Here is a 6,486-nt window from a genome sequence, read left to right on the forward strand (position 1 = left end):
TTAAGTCCAAGGGGATGCTCCTTGCTCCTTGAGAGTGAGGGTAGGAGAAGCCGAAGGCGATGGTGGCCGGGGTACCCACGATGGTATGGGTACAAGCTGCATCCATGGTGGTGCAGAAACGGGCGGGGGGGGGGCGGGGGGAGGTGAGATGCAGCTGGCAAGGCTGGAGGTGGATACAGGCTCAGGCAGAAGAGACCTTCCTTTCTGCCTCTGTTGCGCCATGGTGCCCGTGGAAAAGCTTGTGATTTTGGGCGGGGTGGGGGAGAAGCAAGTTCCGAAGTTTACCCTTAACTGCTCCCACCCAGTAGAAGGTGGAATCCTGGATGCTGCCGGTTTGAAGCGGTTTCTTCAAGAGAGAATCAAAGCGAATGGAAAAGCTGGGAGTCCCCCCCGGTGGAGGGGTTGTAACCATTGAAAGGTGCAAGAGCAAGATCACCGTAACTTCTGAGGTGCCTTTTTCCGTAAAGGTATTTGAAATATCTCATAAAAAAATATTTGAAGAACAATAATCTACGTGACTGTTTGCACGTAGTTGCTAAGAGCAAAGAGAGTTACTAATTGCATTACTTCCAGGTTAATCAGGACGAGGAAGGAGAGGAAGAAGGAGGATTAAAACTCATTTATCTGGAAGATTTTGTATGAGTTCTTGAATAAAGCATGGGAACTAAAATGGTGGTTTTCCTTGTATGGAAAGGAATGGATTGCGGTATGGGTTGGCCAGAAAATTGGAAATCATAGTAAACGAACTTCACTCAGGCTGTCATTCTCTTATTTATAATTAGACTTTTTTTTCCTGTTTGAAAATTTTAGTTATTGTGGTAATAATACCAAAACAGAAGTGAGCTCCTTTCAGAGAATTGCTGGTGATTTGACCTTGAGCATGTGGATAAGGGTGTGGAGCTGCGTGCACTTTAGTCATTATTTTACTTTAAAAAGTGAGAGTTTCATCTGGTGCTCTTCTTAGAGGTTCATTTATACAAACATGGGGGCTCCTAATTCACTGAAAGCAAAACCAGTGACTTCTTTGAGGTTCTCTTCTTCCAGGAAAATGTCAGTGCTGACAAAAATGCAGGGTTCTGCGGCATTTACTTCAATTTTTTATGACAATTTACTCGATGCAATTATTATGTATGCTAATCCTTTTTCTTCCTGTAGAAATAAAATGTCCTTTTGTGCTGCTGCATATTCTACTACCTTCCAGAAAAGAGTTTGGAGAGCCTAGGGCAGGACACAGGAGACAGAAGTTTACTGAATACCCTGCAAGGGAGTAACAGGCAGGGCAGCAAAGGAGAGCCTGCCTGCCAGGAGGCCGTGGTGGGGGCTACAGTTAATGGGGGAGTGAGGAGGTGTGGAAACGTATGGAATTTTCCTTTTTTGGTACCTGTGCCCATGTGTAAGTAGCCCATTGGTCAGCTAGGACTTCTGGCTGTTTTGAGGTGGTTTGCACTCAGTCTGGTGGTCACCATGGGCCCTTCTTCCTTACTCAGGGTTCCAGGGCTCAAGTCTGCTGCCTGAAAGCACCCTCTACACCAGGTTTTAAATTATGCAAAAGTGCACAAAAATGAATTTGTAAATAATCACTGTTTCTGCAACTCTTTGCAACAAACTGTTGCTTTGGCCCCCAGCATGGGGAGCTGGAGATGAGCAATAGTAGAGCTTCCAGAATTGACATGTGTGCATCTCCTAGGGATTGGAGTCTTTTGTGGGGATAGGGCGTGAAGGAGAAGTGATTGAGAGACAGTTCATGCTGAGGAGATGGGGAAAAAGTGTGGATATGCCCAGGAAATAGTAGCTTCTGTGTCATTTAGGCCATGGATGGATTTAATGTCAAGTCATTCTACAAACTGACATTAAGCTGGACCAGATGGGAAGTGGTATTTTGTTGCCTTGTGTGCAGAGGCTAGAGATCTGTGAGAGATATTAAGTTATAAAGATGTCATTGTTGCCAACCAAAAATCAAGAGTATTTGAGAGTGACTTTGAAAAGACACCCTGATGCCTTATTATGCCCCTCTAAAATCTAAACAGTTTTGCAGAAATGTCTGCATTGTATTAAAATTGCAGAGTATATTAAGGAGTGCACATGTTGTGATGAGCACTGGGTGTTATATATAACTATTGAATTGTTGAACACTACATCAAAAACTTATAATGTACTATATGCTGACTAACTGAGCATAATAAAAAAATAAATAAATAAAATAAAACGACAGAGTATAAACTCATGTTTTTATAGAGTTTGCCTATAGCTAATTTCCACACCTGAAATTCCTGGGCTCTGCTAGTTGCATAGCTGGAAATTAAATGTTTGAGTCCTACCTTTGCTTCAATTTATATTTGGTGCTCCTTGGATTTAATTTAATGTGTTGAATGTTTGCAATTTCATCTGTGGTAAAGGCTCTAGCATTTTCTATTTCTGTGCAAATTTCTTGAAGCAGAATTGTTTGCATGTTTTTCTGCCTTCACAGAAGGCGAGGTTTCTTTCTGATTTAATTGAGGCATTAGCTGGTCTTTGGCACTGTCCCTTACCATGATTAGTAAGTTTGTTAGTGAGTTTATGACCTGGATTTGCAAATTGTATTTTTTTGTTGCATTGAGGTTCACCTGTAGTGATTCTTTGTTTGTAAAATATTAACCGTGGGCTGAAATTAGGATATAAGTTTTTTTCAAACTACTCCCAGATTTTAAAACTTGTAATAAAATTGAAACTCATTGGTTTTTCTATTTCTTTTTGAACTCTCATAATTGAGTTTTGATCATATTTTATAGTAAAGTGGCTAACACATGGTTACCAAAAAAAAAAAAAAAAAAATGCCCAGACAAAAGAAAGAGGACTCCCATTCCGAAAGCTCATCAGCTCAGACAGATGAGCAGATGCATTTTTTCCCCCCACCAACACAAAGTGAAATTAAGGAGTCTATCGGGCCAGAGAAGACAGGAAACGTCCTTGAAACAAAAGGAGTTTTGGGATCTGCTTGGGAATATTCCTTAAAGGCCCTGTCCCTCGGTAGACTAACCAGACAATTGCCTCCAATTATCATAACCATTAATCCAGGAAATGAATGAGGGAAAAGGCCCCACATACAACAAGAATAACCTGGATCTATTAGGAAGAGGCACAGTGAGAGAGTCAGTGTCCCCTTCATTATGGATGGCCTGTGATTTTTCTGGCAAGCTGCATTTATTAGGAGGCCTATTTAGATAATCATCATCCAATTCATCGGGAGGGGGGTTATTAGCCTTGTTAGTGGCCAAACATATTCTGCAGAGGTCAGGATCTGGATTTAGGGCCATGAAGGCCTGGACATAGGGTACCCCCATCCATTTGCCCTGTTGCCTACAGAAGAGATCTAAATGGTAGATCGTATTGAAGCTTAGTGTCTCAATTGACCATTTTTCCTTATCTCCTAAGGAGTACTGAGGACCTGAAGTGTTACAGAGAAAATCAGTCTTGTCTTTCTTAAATCTTGCGATCTGAATTGATTCCAGTGTGTTAAAAGGCATCCCAAGGGAGAGTCCTCAGGGACTGAAGAAAAAGATCCCATGTTCCTAGAAAAGCAGAGAAGGTCCATTAACAAGAAAATCCCCCATACTCCCAGGCGATATCCCACACAGGATATGTCAGAGGTTCCCTGTGTCAAAGTGACTGGAGGCGTCCCTTGAACAAAATCGCTGTGAACACTGCCAGCCTTGTAGGAGGGATGCTGACGTCCCCCCACCTCCCCATTGCATTCTGGACTACAAATTGGTGCTGGTGAACGGACAAATACAGTGACATGCTGTGAAGAACCTGCCATTTTTAACCCATGGAAAACACCAGAAAAGTTTTACAAGGGGAAATTACCCAATGTTGTGATTTAAGTAGTGATTAGAGAACACTGATGAAAAATTGTAAAGATAGAAATCCATCATGGTCTAAGTGACATTCCAGCACATGTAGCCTTTATAGCCAACTTCCCTAGGAAGCAGCCCTCTGTTGTGTTTTAATTCAGTTTTGACTGGCTCTCAGTGGAGGGCTTGTGGCCAGAAGTGGCTAGATCAGGGATGGGAAGAGACCACATTGGACCAATGAGGAGGAAAACTCACTGGAGAGTCTTAAGGTTGGCAGCCATGCTAGTGACTTAGGTAGCTGTCCTGTGCCCAACAGAGACAGCTTCGTATAAGGATAGGAATAAAGAGAAGGCATCAAGTTTCTGGGTCTTATTACCATTTCAGCCAGGGGACTAGCTTCCAGTCAAAATGCAGGCTTTTATTCCTCCCCTTAGAGCAGCCATGGGCTAGAGGATTGCAGCCTGAGCAATCGGCATGAAAGGGTCCCGATAAGACCTTACTCCTTGAATAGCCCCTGAAATGGAAGAACAGGAAGAGAAGTTTGCACTGAGGCTTGAAGTTCAGATAAGAAGAAAGTTGGGCACCAAAATGACGTGGGGCTGGTGAGCAACTGGTCAGGATATAATTTTTGAGAGTTTTCCATTGAAAAGGTGGTTTTATTATAGTACAGGGACAGGACCCGTGGGCAGAGAGAGCTGCACAGGGATTGTGAGCTTCGACTAATCCTATACTTAATTGTTAGTGGGGGTAAGGGATAGTGTAAGTCTCAAAGGAATTTGGAAGCAAGGCTTCCAGGACCTTGAGGGGCTAGCTGCTGTTAAGGTTATTTACTACTCTCTAGTAAAACATTAGTCCTGAGACCCTTCAGATGTGTATCAGTGGACCAACGTTTGTAAGGTAATTGCTATTATATATTTTGGGTGGGGCTGTTTCTGGTTATCACAGGGAAGTAACGCTAACAAGAACAAAGCTATAGTGGTCAAACATGAAAGGAAGTCCTTGAGGGAGCTGTGGGAGTGTTACCATCTGTAAACCTGGAGACTACAGGTTGCAGCAAAGCCCAGGCTTTGTTGTTTTCTCTCATTAGGTAGGTATTTACCCAAAGGTAATGAAAATACAAATTTGATAAGGCATAAATACCCCCATGTTTATTGTAGCATTATTTATAATAGCTAAGATATGAAAACAACCTAAAAGTCCATTGACAGATGAATGGACAAGGGGGATGTGGTATATATACACAATGGAATATTATGCAGGCAGAAAAAAGGATAAGATCATGCTATTTGTGACAACATGGATGGACCTAGAAGGTATTATGCTAAGTGAAAGAAGTCAGACTGGGAAAGACAAATACCACATGATTTTACTAAGCAAACAAACAAAAGGCAGAATCAGACCTGTTCACACAGAGCACAAACCCATGGTTGCCAGAGGGGATATGGAGTGGGGAGTGGGCCAAAATGGGTGAAGAGAGTGGGAGATAGATGATAGGTACACGTGTTGGGAGCATAGAATAATGTTTAACTTGTTGAATCAGTATGTTGTCACCTGAAAATAATGTAACATTGTCTGTCAATTATACTCAGATAAAAACGATTCATAAAAAAATAAAATAAATTAAACTTTACTTTATTACAGGTTTTTAAAAAGTGGGTTTAATACTTTGCACCAATGGGCACATTACAAATTCACAATTCTTTTTACATTAGCCATTGTTTTATAGCTTGGGTGTTTGTCTGGAAATGTTTCAGAAGCACTTGAAGCAACTAAAGATAAGAGGTATTATATGGCTGTTAAAGTAGAAAGTACAATTTTTTTTTTAAAGATTTTATTTATTTGACAGAGAGAGACACAGAAAGAGAGGGAACACAAGCAGGGGGAATGGGAGAGGGAGAAGCAGGCTTCTCGAGGAGCAGGGAGCCTGAAGTGGGGCTCGATCCCAGGACCCTGGGATCATGACCTGAGCTGAAGGCAGACGCTTAAGGACTGGGCCGCCCAGGTGCCCCTAGAAAGTACAATCTTAACACCCCACTATATAATTTATATATTGAGCAAGAAAAATCATTCATGGCAGTGAACAGTGTTTGTCGAAAAATGGCTGGACCGGGAGCCTGATGAGCTGGAAGGGGACAGTGAAGTTTGCTGTTTGGTGTCCTTCCCGCAATGTCTCCAGGTGTCCTTCCAGTGTCCTTCAGGAAAATCTTCCCGTCTTGGTCATTCCTTCCCCTCCCCTCCCATCATGGGATCCAAAGGCCGGCATTCAGGCAAGATAAGCTTCCTGGCCATATCACCCTGGGCCATTTCTGAGTCCAAGGTCCCCTTCCTGCTCCTCTTTCACCCTGAGCTGTGTGGAGCTGGGGGCTGGGCTGGGCTTGAGGACTGGAGTGTGCAGGGGCATGGGGGGCAGTGTCCTTACAGCTCCAGCCCTCCCTCCTCTGATAGGTTCCTTGATGAAAGGTTACTAGATGGCAAGACTCATGTCTTCCTTCATCTCTGTTACATGCGTGAGAATGAAGTGTCATAAGTACAACTTGTGTAGCCCAGGTCCTGGCATTTAGTAGGTACTCAAAAAATTTGGTTTTCTTCCATCTGTCCTTGCATGAAATAACCCTAATGTCTCTCAGGTCTTGAGGAGTCTCCTCATTTGGCAGGG

At 42.8% G+C, this 6,486-nt stretch overlaps 1 pseudogene; it reads left to right on the plus strand.

The window, feature by feature from the left end:
• The first annotated feature begins 220 nt into the window (after nucleotides 1-220).
• LOC123837097 (large ribosomal subunit protein eL22-like) lies at nucleotides 221-642 on the plus strand (annotated as a pseudogene).
• Nucleotides 643-6,486: the final 5,844 nt, after the last annotated feature.

Source organism: Mirounga angustirostris, unplaced genomic scaffold (genome assembly GCF_029215605.1).
Source record: "Mirounga angustirostris isolate CCGP_5_RB_7025 unplaced genomic scaffold, mMirAng1.0.hap1 SCAF_8, whole genome shotgun sequence".
In the NCBI taxonomy this organism is placed as follows: domain Eukaryota; kingdom Metazoa; phylum Chordata; class Mammalia; order Carnivora; family Phocidae; genus Mirounga; species Mirounga angustirostris.